The following is a 15,325-nucleotide window of genomic DNA, read 5'->3' as shown; positions in this document are numbered from 1 at the left end:
TGCTAATCAGGTAAAAATTAGGTCAAGATTTGCTGTTTCTCTTTTATTTGGCTCTCCAAATATGTATGCAGTGGAAACGACCCCATTGATTTAGCTTCCAAAACTGTGCATCCAAAATGAATTGGTGCCAAGTAAAGTGTAATTAAGGATAAGGAGTGGTTTGTATAATTTCACCTGAGAAAAATCGTTTTGCTGTCCTACCTGTAAATTCCCACATGGCAGTTTTGAATAAGACTCATCAATAGAATGTTCACATTGTTTTTGCTTTTTATGTGGACCATTTGTTGAGCGATGGCCTAGCCCGGTAAAAAGCACAGTCATTCTAATGCTACAGCTAGATATGACATCTATTTTACTTGGACATTACTTAGTTATTTCTGGTCATTACTGCGCAATTAATGGCCTGTGATTTAAAGGGTTACCATATTTTTGTATTCGAATTGGTGCCATTTTAATTCATGTTAAAGGAGTAATGCCATTGAGTTATTTAATAATGTTAAGTGGCGTTATAATTTGTAAAATGTTATGCACAGAATTTGTTTCTTGTTGAGACATAATTGCTTTTACTATTAGAACACTGCTAAAATTAATTGCAGGTCTTCATAAGCTGTAATTCTGTCTGTGGTCAGAAATCACAAAAATATATAGGCTATGTTTTGTTCGTGGAATATGGAAAATCTTGGCGTTTTCAAGCATGTTGGAACATATAAAATATGGCTGAATATTATTTTCTCTATAGATATTTTCCCCTGTAACCAAGGGTTGTAAGACTGCGGGAATCTGAATGAGGGTTTTGCCCGAGTCTGTCTTGTGGTTTACTGAAAGGGACCCTGAATGAATTGAATGGATCCTCTTGCTTTGTATTATACTACCTCATGTCTTTCTGCACATTTGCATACACTTTTCCTTTATTGAGCCATTGTCTCCATGTTTCCTCAAACGGCAGACATTATTTGCTGACATTCCTTGGTTAGAGAAAAAAAAACATGGCAAATTCTAGAGTAATTGCATTTTATTTGATGTAATCACACAGTATTGTTTTCATTGGTTTGTGCAGGTTAACTTCTTGTGATAATGGGTTGTAAAAGTATTGGATTGTAAATGCATCTGAAGGGTTTTGAATAAGCAAAATTGCTTTTGACTTCTGCAAGTTACTGGACTGTTTCCCTTTCATTTTTTGACGCATTGCAAGATGTCTGTTTACATTTTGGCAGATGTTTACACACCTTTATACTTAACACAGGTCATAATTTACTTAGGTTAACTTCTTGAACTTCTGTGAAAAACATACCTCAATTCCCTACCTTTGTTCCACTAATATATAAATGATGAGAGTGAGCTCTAGATCATATTTTATTGTGTAGGCTAGAAACGATAAACATGAACTGGAGATGAGCCAATGGGAAAGCCATGCTTAAGATGATCAGGTATTGGAGAGAGACAACGTGTTGTGTGATTTTATTTTATTTTTTTCCTTTTATTTTTTATTTTTTTTTTGTCCTTTAATTCTGAAGATTTGTTAGGATTTCTGAGGGATTAGTTTAATTTCCTTTTCATTTAGAAGAATGTATTTATTTGTAGTCTTGGCATTTTGAGAGAATTAAACCTACAATATGAAATGTTTTCCATTGTGTCTGTAGGACAAATGTCCGCGGCTCAGTTTCCATGTAGCCGCCTCTGTATGGTTTCATTTGGTACCGGGTACACTAACATCCCTGCCTGCTGGTTCTAGTTGGGTTTTTATGAATGGCATGATGTCATATGTACCTGTCGATGTGTGCAGGGACGCCATGTTTCAGTAAACTCTAATGAGTGATAGATCACTTGTTTTTACACGCAACACTCTTCTATGCAACTCTGCCTCACTGGATACACTGTGCGACCATCCAGGTTTGGTTGTTGTGGTTTTTTTTTTATTCTGTGCTTGTCATCTTAATAGGGATTGTAGTAGACAGCTAGACCTTGCTGTTGTCATGTGAATAACGTGTCCCTTTTATTCAATAGAGTTTATAGTCCTTGGTTGTACATGTTACTAGAGCCATTAGCTTCAATGAAAACATCTTTTTTATTGCTGACTTTGTACATCCCAGATTTCTGTTTCAATAAAGGTTGAAAATATTGCTAATGTTTGTGGTGTTTCAGTGTGAATTCTGATCGTTGTGTGATAGTCATAGGAGTGTGTAGCCAGCCGGGGGAAAGAATTCAGTTAAGGAAAGCATTTAAGCATTTTGTTTTCATGACGGTTGGCTGGGTGTGCCTGCTTTGCCCTTCCTTATGCCCAAAGGACATCGGCAACCAGTTGTTAAATGGGAACAACTGACAACAAGCTGCCAATAAATCTCTTGAGATTTCCAGTGGCACTTGTTATTACATGGTTGACTTCTGCACTGCCTCACCACAAAATGGGCTGGCAGAGCTGACGTGTGAAGTGGTGCTGACTGAAAACGTGCATCTTGCAGCCCAAGGAGCATACCAAGTTTTGGGTAGATCGTCCCACAAAAATCACAAAAATCATCCATAGGTCCCCGGTAGATCTTTGGCTGCATGCTAACACTTTAGCATACACTATGTTGACTGATAGTAGACTACTAGCATTATCTCAAAAGTGAGAAAATGATAACTAAAGCTAAATAGTAAGTAATCTTAAATGATATGCAGCCAAGTATAGCAGTTTTGTGTAGAAGATTGCTCAAATTTACATTTGAATACTCAATTCTGATTGGCCAATGAAATCATTCTGAGGTCTGTTATTTCTGAGTGACAGGCTGCTGTTTTACGTTGCTATGATTGCAGTAATGTTGGGACTATTTATTTTTTTTGGCAGGAGCTTGTCAGTTACTTTAACTCATAAAAACATTTTAAATCTGTCAGGCTTATTTTATTTGTTATTTTTCATTTGACATGAAATATTGTTTTAAAATGATTTGGGGTCTGAAAAACCGACCTCAAAATGCGTTCATTGGCCAATCAGAATTGAGTATTCAGCATAGCCATGTAATAATACAAAAATAACGTACTACTTTCCCTGTTTCTACTGTGTACAGCTAACAATCAGTGTGCAGCAATTGAACACATGGTTGCTCACCTGAAATAGTTCCAAAAATAAACCTGGCTGCAGCTATACTGAGTTTATATTTCATTTTTAAAAATAATGAATCTACTGGCCATTTGATAAAAAAACAACAACTTTTTATTACTTAAAGGTCAATGTTCTTAGATTGGATAATGCAAATGGCCTACTATCACTTATCATGCAGTGTATGCTGCTGTGTTAACATCAAGGACCGGAGCCAACAATGATGATTTTGGTGTCTACTGTATGTTCTTATCACTTAACGGGTAAGTTGACCAACCGGACAATCTACCAAAAAACTTGGTGTCCAGATATCAAATAATACCTAAAATAATTATGAAATGAAAAAGATCATACCGTCTTTGCAGACCTCTGAATACCATGCATGTTGCAGTACAATAGTTTGACAGACTGTTTGTGATTGCCAACAGCTGTTGAACCCATTGTACCCCCAACGCAACATGTAACATGACAGACATGCTATTCCCTTTAGGCGTGCGATAAACACATTGGAGCACATCCCATGCCAACTGTTAAATGAGGTGAACTGTGTTGTTCACCTGAACACTGTGGTTCATGAAAATTGGAGGAATAATAAACTGGCAAAACACTGAACTACCTCTGGAACAAGGAGAAGAAAACATACATACAGGAATTAGGTTAAAGCTGCACTAGGCATTTATGTAAAACTACACCCATCTTCTCTAATCTCTAATGTTATCTCAATTCATTATCTCAATGACCCCACCCCCGCCCCTACACACACCCATTAGAAAGCTCAATGTGTACCCAACAGTGTGTTAACATGGCTAGACAAGCCAGCATCACACAGCCCCACCACAGGAAGCACACACTGTAGTGATGCTGGATGCTGAATGTGACAAAGCTACGGAGGCATATCAGCTCATGCATGAGTGATACAATGTTCTCTTCTCTTCAAGACGCACGGTTCCATGTGTTTTTAGGCTGTGCTGAGATGCAGGGTTACTGAATTATGCATTGTTGCCTCGTGCCTAGAATGACAAAAGAGACTGTGGCTTGGCAGGATTTCTCCCCTAAGAGGAACTGTGGCAGGAAAATCAACTCACTATGAAGATACAGCACAGTGGCGCAGTAAAAAAAGCAATGCTGGTAGAAGTCCAGCAACTGTCACGAGTCTGGTTTCCAGTTTTCAAGTCCCTTTTCCCTTCACGGGAAAGGAAACTATTCATAATACTAGCAGTTCTATTTACATGAAGTATTTAGCTGATGTTTGAATGAGGGGGGGGGGGGTGTCCTGTGTGTCCCTGAAGGTAACAGACGCCTTTTTTTGGATTGAAACCCCCAAAAAATAATCATATGTACTTGTGTGGAATCTGATAAAAATGTCTCATTAGAATCAATTCAGGTTAAGGTCTTCTCATAGACAACCAGTATAGTATTAATCAATTCTACAATAAAATATATAATCAATCAAACTGCATCATATCCGTCATATCAAAAGTGGACGGCACTGACTGGACCAGATCTGATTTTTAATAAAAGTTCAATATCGGCCCCCATATATCACTCTAACAGTGTTCGTGTGCATGTGTTGTCAGTTATGCCTACTCGGTGTTGTGCCTCTGTGTGTGTGTGTGTGTGTGTGTGTGTAAACTCAGTGATCACTGCTAGCAGAGGAATACAGTTAAGAATGAAGGCAGGTTTGTTTAGCAGCTCTGTGTGAACAAGCAGTCATCTGAGAAGACAAATGTTGCATCAGCTGACTGAGGCTCTTCAACACACACACACACACACACACACACACAAACACACACAACAATACGACTCCGTTAAGGCTGTGAGTGAATGCTACAGTGTACAACTGTGTTTTCAGCTGCCTGTGAAATGAAGCACAGTTCTCTTGAAGCATTTGCTAGAAATGACAAGAGTATTGTGGTAGGACAACAACAAAAACGCCTTTTAGTGGGACAGGGGTGCCTGTCAAGGAATGTGAAGCATTCCCGCTTGGTAGAAAGTCAGCATTGTGACGTTGAATACATGTTGATATGACGGCCTGCAGCAACATTGAAAACCAGTGTAAATATAGCTCCAAAATGAAAGTTGACATGACTTCCATAATTGCCCATAGCTGCTGCCTGCATCGCTTTGTGAAGTCGGGACCTAAACATCTTTCTGATATCAACTCAAAATAGTTTCCAAAGCTAATGTGAATGTGAAAGCTTAATATGAATATTTACTGTGCCATAATATCATATTGTGACAATTTTGTGCTTGTTTGGGCCGATGTTGAACTTGGCCATCCTGTGTCCTCATGTATTAAAAAATAATTGTGGCTGCTATTCAATTCTTGGGACTCGCTGTCTTCATAAGTGGGAACCTTTATGAGTATTGTGTTGTATTCTTGCACCAAGATCAATATACAGAAAGCAGATGAGGATGACACGCGAAAATGGACATTGAAGATTGTTTGAGTTGAGCTGCGACAGAGAAGAGTGTCCCATCACCACTCACTGAGACACCAGAGATACCCCCACACACTAAGAAGAAGACATTTAGGACGAGTTTATTGATGTTACGTTACATGATTTCTGGGTAATGAAGTCCTTCAAACTTCCAAAAAACCTGCTGCCACTTGGGGTCACCAAAGTGCTCAAATGTTTTGTGCAGTTTTAAGTGTTTTGTGAAAAAAAATGGTGAGATTAACCTTTACAGCAGACAACACAGACACTCCTTTTTGGTAAATTTCTTATTTATTGAATTTTCCCAGGTAAACAAAGACAATTCAGCCCTCCATTCCTGTAAGTCGGCAGCGCAGGTAGGCCCAAAGTGAACTGAGATACATTCAATTTCAGATAAAGGAGGGCACAGAAAGGACAGTCGTGCAAATCGTTTCACTACCAACCTCCATGCCCACACACAGAAAAGAATTATGAATAAAATTAACACAAAAAAAAGGAAAAAAGAGATCGTAATAACAAGGAGAATTCTTCATCCACGTGGTTGGGAGTTGCCTAAGAATGAAATATTGTTATGCAGTCTGTAAAGTTGGAATTAGTGCTGCAGTCCACAGCAGTGGCAGTTGTACAGTAGTAATATAGACAGACCAACACATCACATTGTCATATTTGACTGGTATCAGATTTCACATTATTTAGAGAACGCTTGGAACAGTTCCCACAACTTGCAGCCTTGACGCTGTACATGAGCCCATTGGTTTTATGTGAAACTAGACTGACAGTCGGTGCGTTCACGCTTGTTGGATCTCTCCTTGGAAAACCTGTCACGTGAGTTCAACTTGGAACTTAGAACTATCCCATCACACACCTCAGTGCAAATCAACACGCCTGACTAATCCACAAGCACAACAGAATGCCCCATTAAACCTGTCCTATGTGTTTCATGTTAAAGAGATGGTTTAAGGTAAAGAGACGGGTTTCAGTGGCTGCCTGGAATACCAGTATCATAACAAAACTGCCACTCTGCCCCAAGATGAATAATCCAATCTAACCAGGCATACATGACCCTTGACCTCTGACACCTCTGGCTTCTGCGTGGCTTCAAATAGTTACACAACACACTCTAAATGAAGCATGTCTCCTTTCACTTCCCTCCAGCGTCTGAACTCGGTGACCTTTCACATTAGCTTCATCACACAGCTAGTTTCATCCAGCTAAACCCATGAAGTCTCTCATGTAACACATGTGTCCGCCCTGAACATGCGACACGGGTCTGCCTGCTTTGTGTTAAGCCTGTCTGTTTCCTAGCTGCAGGGTATACGGCTCTGTCAGTAGTAGGCTGCTGTTTACAGACGCAGGTTATGTTTCAGGAAGCCAGTACAGCCTGAATACCCAGCAAGAGCATGTGAGGAGGCTCTTATTTAGCAGGTCTACTTATGTCAAAGGCTACCTGTTACACAAGAAACAGGAGTGAGGAAAATCTACTTAGTTCAATTAAAATGTAGAAGAGTTATAGACATCATTCCATATGATCTTTGTAAAAAGGACACAGAGTTCAATATGTCATATTGTGCATGTTGATATAAGCGTTGTTAAGAGTTAAAAATAAGATTGTGAAATTCACATCATTATATGGATCTGATAAAAGAAAAATAAACAGGACATACTACACTGTTTCTTTTGCTATTAGATATCCAGCTAGCTAGCAAAGCTAGTGAACTAGCTAGCAACGACTAGGCAATACAAAATAGGCAACTGTAGCTGGATGGATGTTAAACTAAATAAACTATCATCATGGATACATTTTACCATTTAATGTTACAGTTAGTTACTTACTGCTTCCTCTACCTGGTAGTGCAGGTTTGAGCCAGAAGCTGATGCAGTGCTAACACTAGTGGCCTGAAACTAATGTGGCTTAAAAAGTAGTGAAGTATAATACTTCAGTCAAAACCTATGGTCAAAACATAGCTACTTAAGTAAAAGTAAAATGACAAATTACTGACTTCAAAAAATAATTAAAAGATGCTGCTCAGTTGCAGTAACAAGTGTTGTAACACTAAGCGTGGTGCATTCCAAGAACTACCAGTTGCAATAGATACTCCCCATGGGGAGGCACGCACATGCAGTTAATGCCAGAACACTATTCAAATTAGTTGATTTATTCAAATGAGTTCATTCTAAATCTATAACCAACACAATGGCCAATACACCCTGTGCTGGCTAAAGATCTGGAAATAAAATGAATGAATCTGAACATTATTCTGGCATGACTGAATTTGGCTTCTCTCTTGACTCTTGTTCTGCTCAGGTGTGCTACATAGGGAGTGAATTATTTGTTTTTCGGACGTCATTCACAGCAGCTTTTCCTACTTTACAACAGTCATCAAAGCATTATGTTTTACTTCCTTGTGCAGCGTAGGCCTCATGCTGACTGGGCTCTCCTGGGGCTGAACAGAAATTGGAGATGACAGGCCTTGCTCTGTGTAATTAAGCACCAACAATACTGGACTCATTTCCCTGAGAGCTTCCCAGCACTGAAAGGATGCACACTTGGAATGTGACATGTCCAACATTATCAGGCGATCGACATGCAGAAGCATATGTAGCGCTGCAGCCTTCAGGCTAGTAACACCAGGATGTGGGAAATACACCCCTTTCCTGTCCAATTGTCCTGGACTCTGGTTCCTTCACTAACTCACTGGGACTGAGGCATCATAGTGTGTATTTTTCTCCAGCCACTCAAGCCAGGTTAATCCAAAGCCCAGGGAGCAATAAGGGATCATTTACTCCAGGCAGTTCAATATGTTGAAATTGAAATTCTTGTCCATCATCTATGACTGTGTTTTCCTATATATTAGTTCACATGACAGTGCTAGAGCTTGACTGTTATTCACACACAACAAATGTCTACTATTTACCCTGACATGCCTTCCACTAGAGGCCATAGTTTCCATTGCACGCATATTGCATAACTGGGTTAAATCCACTTAAGGCAGTTTCAGTTCAGTTCAGTTCAGTTCAGTCACTTTATTATCCCAGATGGGAAACTTGACTTGTAGTCATTGGCACAAGATAAAAAACAACACAAATACAAAAACAAAAACAAAAAGTACAAAAACAAAAAGTACAAAAATGTTTCCTGTACATACAATATACAGAACACAATAGTACAACAAGACAATCTCTAAAATGCTAAATTACATGCGTAGATTAAGCAGAGTTATTGCACAGGGAACAAAGGAGTTTCTACGGCCTGAGGGAAGAGTTTCAAACTCAAAGTGAAGGGGGTGGTTTGTGCAGTCTAATATAGACCTGGCCTTGTGGAGAACCTGCTGGTCAAAGATAGCCGTCAGGGGGGACTGTGGGACACCTATCACCTTACCAGCCACCTTCACAATATAGCTCAGGTGGTTTTTGTCCCTGATGTTCAGGTTACCATACCAAGCAATCATAGAAAAAGTAAGAGGCATGCCCTCTCTCTGGTCAAAAGTCCTCCAAGGTCTTGAGTTGATCATCAGGTAGTATAGCATTTGTTTGAGAGTGGATTACCTACCTACGCAGAGAGAGGGCTGTGGCTACAATGAGATTATCCTGAACACATCCGGGTCTGAGTGAGAGCTGTAAAAAGGACCAACGACAACATTTACCATAAGCAATCAATCAAGCAATAATCATGCAGTAGCCAATCAATCACCACTGATAAGCAACACTGTGTCATTATCTCGGTTTGTGAAGATCAATACTGTATCTTTTGAAGCTGCAATTTACAGTGTGGGCCTATGCTGATGTCTTGCAATGAGTGTAACTGTAGAAGAAGTCAGCGTTAGTGAACTCCACACATAAGCAAGGGACAAAAAATACAATGCTTACTAGAAAAGAATTGAGGATCTTTTATTCAGTTTTTGAAGTAATGATACCATATCCTTAATTATTTGATCCGTTAATTCAAAGGCTGTCTATTTACCAGTCAATTTTCACACATTATTAGTTTACTTTGTGGAGGTTGTATGTCAGACGTAAAGATCACATTTCACATTTTACTGTATCCCCAGCACAGGATTAAGGAATTAATTTGAATGTTCTAATGAGATTAGTTAGATTTATTATCTAACCTGTGATAGAGAGAGGGAGAAAGCCTCTGCATGTACACCAACAGTGCAAACAGAGGGGAGCTTGGCCAATCCCCTCTCGTCATTAACATGCAAAAGAGAAGAATTAAACGTTGGAAACGCCTCCAGAGCAGTGACTCCCTCAGTTATCATCACTAAGCCTTGAAATACCAGGAGGACAAAGTGAAGTCAGCTGGTTGTGGGACTGAGCACTGGGAGGGCGCTGAGGCATCTCTCTGTGACTTGTTAATGTGATCTCAAATTTATTTCAATATTTCGATATATCTACAGTAATCAATTAGTCTATCATAATCACAATCATCATCACAATCTTTGCTTCTATAGCACTTCAAGCACAGTTACTCTGATACAACGGAGTAAAAGAACACATAAAATCAACAGCAAAAGCTTTGAAAGCAAGGTAGGTCATATAAAACCAGGCAAGAAACAAAAGGGAGGTCAAAAACAATAATAAAATATCAGTATATAAAAGCAAGTCTATAAAAATGAGTCTTAAAAAGTGATTTAAAAGATGATACAGATTTACCAGCCTGAGCTCCTCAGGCAGCTCGATCCCAAGTCTAGGAACCTTGATGGTAAAGACCAGTTCACCTCTTGTTTTATGAAATATAAGCTAATAAATACATGAGAAGAATGAACAAAATTAGAACATAGATGACTACGTGTCACATAAAGACACATGGGAACGCTGCAATTCAATTTATCTCTTTTAGGTTTCAGGGAAATGGCAAAACAGCTTAGAACTTCCCGTTCATCTCCAATTTATTCCCCATTTAAAATAATATCTGAGATGTTGTCAGTGATGAAAACAAAGAAACTCAGAGGGCTTTGTTCAGGGCAAGTCAGGAACAAAACATCTTCAACACTGACCCCTAGTGGTGAGATCTCTGCACTGTCGCATACAACATATTGCTCCACTCTGGTACAGTGAGAACAAATAAGAAATGACTCTGATGCTTGAAATCGACCGCAGAATCAGATACTTGAACATAATATACTGTCTCATCCATTAGAAACAAGCAAAGAGACAGCGATGCTCAGTGGCGTGAGAATAATAGCATTATGTAAGGAAAGCTTATGTAATGACCCGTCTAAATATAGCGCCCAAGCTGTCAGAGATACTGATGTGTTTTAAAATCTAAAATACACTGGTGACATAAGACATGCGTCAATCACACTGAACACTGTTGTCATGTCTCATCTTGGGTGTCTTCTCAGGTCATCAGTGTAACATTTGGCCTCTCAACGTTGCAAGACAGCAGTTATAGATACTGGTTGGGTTGTGTGTAGAATCCAATCTGATGCAACTGCAAACAGGACAATCCAAAGAAACTGGAAGGGTGTAGAGAGTGCTAACATGTTTTACCAGGATTACTTATGTCATATCTGTTACATGGGAAACAGGAGTGAGACTGCATTAATTCCCTGTATGGGTTTGGTTACCAAAATATATGTTACCGATGCTCAGTATCTTTACGTCTGACCGTTTTTAGGTCAAAAGAATTCCAATTATTCAGTGTTTTCCCCCAGAACTGTATTCTTGTCAGGGTGGAAAAGCCTCTGAAACAGCATTTAGACCATCATGAGACTCTAAACCAGACTAATGGAATTATTTTAGGATTAGTATGGCAGGGTGACCCACCACACCTATTCAATGATTGGAGAAACTCTGCGCTACTTTAGGCCTTTAAAAGAAGAACATACATATAGAATAATTAAAGGAATAAATGAAATGTGAGAATCAGTTTTCCCGGACTGTTTTCTGTAGCTGTGGTCAGTGAGGAACCTCCATTATATCAGAGGTGGACCACACTGACTGTACAATTACAGTAAGGAGAGGAATTTTAATTTCAAAAAAAGTTCAGGATGTTCTGGTTTTGAGGTGATAGGCCTGCAGAAATGTAAAGCTACTAATTTCATCATTCTGGCTTTCAGTAGAGAGTTTTAGTGTCCCATGATAGTCTAAATGTGGTTTCAGAGGCTTTTCCACCCTGACAAGAATACAATTATGTGGGAAACACTGAATACTTGGAATTTTTGGCCAAAAATATTGGCCTCAAAGGGATGGGAGCAGGTTGCTTTAGGCCAAACTACACATACTTTTTAATCTTAATTTCAATGTTGTAAAATGGATTGTGGATCTCTTACATGCAGGCCCCAGAGGGTTGGTGTCTTATCCAAGCAGTGCTCATCTTCCACAGGCTGACCACAAGGGGGCGTCCCGTCCCCATTAGTCACTTGGAGGAGAGACTATTGGCTTATTGTCAGTCTGCAAATTTGTCAGCATGGGGAGCCATCACAGCATGGGCCTGTGGTTGAGGAGTCAGTGCAGCGGTGTGATCAGGTTAAGAAGTGTCAAAACCAAAGCATATGGCTATTGATTTTAAAGGGACACCACATCCACCCTGCCAATTATTAAAAGTCAGACAGTGGAACTTGTTCAGAGCTACAAGCGACTACAGTATTTTTTGCGGAGGCTTAATGTTTTCAGTGTTGACAGGAAGCTGATGGTATTATTTTTTATCAAGTCAGTCCTAACTTTTCCATTGATTTCATGGTATGGTAACTTGAATGTGCAAGCAGCAGACCGGCCGTCAGACATTAGGGTGGATAATCCAGTCCCTCTTTGTCAGGAGTTTTCCCCTCAGGCTCCCATAGATACAAGCATTCCATTATCCCATGTGCAATGAATACACTTCATACGCAATGCTGTAATTTAGTAGCTTGTTTGTGTACTTGTACTTTCAGGAGTATGTTTTAAAGTCAGTCATTTTAATTTTGCTTAAGTATGTTTTCACTGAAGTGTTGTACTTCACTACATTTGAAATTCCATCCATAACAGAGGACAGATTTTGTGTCTCTCCATCAGCAACAGAAACTGGACCATTGTAAATTGGCTAACCGTGGAGCCATTTACAGAGAACGGTCAGCAAAGAAAACAAGAGTAATCTGACTTTACTTTGTTTGTGCACTTTATTTTTAGTTTGAACTCTGTCCTCTCTCCTTTTAGAATCACATGGAAAAGAAAACATCTAACGTTATCTTTTCTACAAAGTAACTCAGTAACTTTTACTCTGAGTCCATTTTAAATGAGCTACTTTTCACTTTAACTAGATTTTTACACCAGTATTTTTACTTCTACTTAAGTAGAATATCAGCAAAGTAACAATACTTCCACTTGAGTAGGATATTTTAGTACTCTTTCCACCACTGGCAAGCTGACTTGCAGCAAGGCTGAACCACTTGATGTCACTATTGTTGTCTGAATTAGTTACATCTAGTTAATACACAGCTTTGCCTCCAAAACACCACACTCGTCACATTTTCCCTGCCCTATTCACTCCCCAGCTGCACTCTGCAGCCTTCGCCCGGTCCTGCTTCTTTCCCTAATTGCTGATACGTTTTAATGAACTTCCTCCCTCTGCCCTCTCCCTCGCAGTCCCTCTGCCACCCTCTGCTCAGCCCTCCCTGCTCATGCTCACAACAGCCACACATCTCACCAAAAGGAAATAATAGCAATTATAGAATACAGGAAGGAGAGATAAAAATTTAAATTTTGCAAATGGGAGTGTGTGTGTGTGTGTGTGTGCGGGGGGGGGGGGGGGGGGGGGGAGTTTAACACAACACAAACAGTATGTACGTTCGTACGTTAGAAATAAAGGAATAAATAAAACTCACATGCTTTCAAATTATTCAGGTTTAGCTTTATTTCTCAAGTGATATGAGGTTTCTAATGCATTCACTTTAAAAGGCAAGATTTGTGGCTATCTAAAATCACATAAAGTTACAACATATTGGAATATGCAAGTTTGGAGTTTTTAGATTTCATAAGCATAAGTGTGTAGATTGCTGCATTCCATTGGCTCAGGACTATCATGTAGTGCAATTTGCAGAAAGAGGCGTGCCAGTGTGCCAGTTTCACTTTACCAGTTAAGATATTTTTTTGTCAAGGAACTGCGGGTCAATAAAATTCAGTTGGTAGTCAATTGCTGCACCTGTCTGACTATTGTCACGTATTTGTGGTTTTCTGCAGCTAGCTTCGCTGCTACTTTCTCAGATCTCTTTTTCAAATGTGTTATAAAGGCTAAACTGATATAGGCTGATATGTCTTATGACAGGTCTTATTACTTTGTGCTGCGCTGTGTAATGGAATCTTGTTTGTCTAGATGTGTAGTACCATAAGAATGTTGCCTCATTGACACGTACTAAGGAGCCAAGGAGAAAGGTCCTACAGGGAGACAAAAGGAACAGCATTATTGTACATTCAAGTGCTGTCTGGTTTATCGTGTATACGATACAACTCGGACAAAAGTACGCCATTAGTAGGAACAAATACTAAAATGGAACATTTGCAGGATTTTCCTCATTGTTTTGATCCGTGTGTACCATCGAAATTGTCTCCACGCCCCGCAAAAGATCCTGGCACTGAACCAGCTAACGCCGCTATCCAGCATCATGGTGAGGTGATATGAATAAATAATGAAAATAATGCTACGAGCAATAATCTATAGTTTTGCATGTATGATGGCTAAAGGTAATTACCGCCAGGACGTTTCCTCACACTCCAATTAGCACTGTCAAAAGGACAGTGCTAATCGGTCAGTGCAGAAGAAAATGCAAATTAGCAGCCTTCAGTACTGGCTAGCTAGCAAAGTGATGTCACCTCAAAGATCCTAATTTAGATTATGTTAGGTAGGTGTGAGAGGTTCAACTGTAGCTGGCTATTGGTCATTTCTTGTTTATCCCGGGGCCTACTTGCCAAACCAAATGTTTATAATATTGTGGTCCATGCCCTTGGAAACCACAGGTTGTATTGTAGCAGATGGGAAGTCCATAACTTAGTTTATGAAGCCTGAGTTTTAAACACATTCTATCTTGGCAATGACATCAGCGGTAATTTGTGCTTTGGTTTACCAGACCCAACTCGGCACTCTGCTAGACATTTTACATTACGACCTTAGCCTTACCATAGACTGTAAAAAAAGATGGACCATAAGATTGGGTTTACGATCGCCGCCATGACATGACATTTTTTGGAGCGAGCCTGAGGGTCGTCCACAGAGCCTGTGGACGACCTACTACTGCCTACTACTGGCTTGTAATCGGTGACCTGTCGATCACTGGACAGGCGACCCGTCAATCACTAGGAAAACAACCCCGTTTTAGCCATTTTGATGTGTCATAGCGGGGTAAACACCTACGTGGAAGAGAGCCATCATTAATGTTATTAGTTACACCTGTGTTCACCCTGCTATGACACATCAAAATGGCTACTGTGAAAAGGCTCTATTTTTAGTGAGAAGTTGGGTTGTGGTCCCATTGACTTGCATGGAGTTGGGGCGGTTTGGAGTCTTTTTGGAGCCATGCAGCATCTAGCGGACGTTAGAGGAACTGCCATCTGCCGCCACTTCCTTATTGGCTTCAAAATTCAACCGTGATTTTGGCTGCTTGGTGTGCACATATGCGCTCTACCTAGGCGTTGCTGCCAAAGGTCTATTCTGGATTGTTGAGAACCAGTTTTGTTACTCCAGATGAACTCTTTGGTACAAGGATTGGCTTCTCTCCAAAGTCATGCTCGGTAGTGACATATTTCATACATGTATTAGTGTTATGATCATCTTTACAAGGAAAATCTAATGTCTAATGAGTCATCCACAGCTATGTTAAAATATCCACCAAGTATA

Source organism: Centroberyx gerrardi, chromosome 5, assembly GCF_048128805.1.
Source record: "Centroberyx gerrardi isolate f3 chromosome 5, fCenGer3.hap1.cur.20231027, whole genome shotgun sequence".
Classification (NCBI taxonomy): Eukaryota; Metazoa; Chordata; class Actinopteri; order Beryciformes; family Berycidae; genus Centroberyx; species Centroberyx gerrardi.
The sequence above is the reverse complement of the archived record's forward strand: the minus strand, read 5'-3'. Positions refer to the sequence as shown.